The sequence below is a fragment of the Micromesistius poutassou genome (assembly GCF_964030765.1).
Source record: "Micromesistius poutassou genome assembly, chromosome: 19".
NCBI lineage: Eukaryota > Metazoa > Chordata > Actinopteri > Gadiformes > Gadidae > Micromesistius > Micromesistius poutassou.
In genome coordinates, this window is record NC_140289.1 from 11,023,679 (window position 1) to 11,024,428 (window position 750).

The window sequence follows — 750 nt, forward strand, 5'->3', positions numbered from 1 at the left end:
TTTGAGAACTCATGGAACCCTGTGGAGACTGAAGAATCGGATACAGACTAGCCATCTAAACATGAGCCTCCGATTGATTCGACGCCCATGTTTAGCGCACGCTACGCTACATTAGCCTAGCTATCATTTCCTCACACATACTATGTGGCCTTATTCTATAGGCACTCTGTACCCACTCAGCGTATCATGTAACACACACACACACACACACACAAACACACACCATCTGTACGTCTAGGAAGACAAATTACATGTCACATCAAACCACTACAACGGGCGCAGGGAATACGATTGTTAGCCTCCAGGGGGCTAACCGTTGAGCGTTCCATCAAAATGGTGGCGGTAGTGGTGGCTGTGGTGCTGGTGGTGGAGGAGGAGGCCTGCAGTGGCCCCCTAAATCATTCGGTCAACGGCAAGGACGCAGTGAGTGGAGGATGGATGGGTTCTGGGGTCAGCGAGTTAAGAAAACGAGGTCCCCTTCGACCGCCTGAGCATGGAGCCTGCTGTAGGTGACTGGCTCACACGCCCCCCCCCCCCCCCCCCCCCCCCCCCCCCCCCCCCCCCCCCCACCCCTCTTGGCATCTCCCGCTGGGACAGAGTAATCAGCAGAAAGGGCCTTGATGTGCCCACTCATCACGGCTCCTGACAGCACAGGTACTGGACAACCATGCAACACTAGTCCTGATGCCCTTAAATGGCCCGATTCAGTCAGATGAAGAGGGCGTCGGTGTAAGGTTGGGGAGGGAAAAT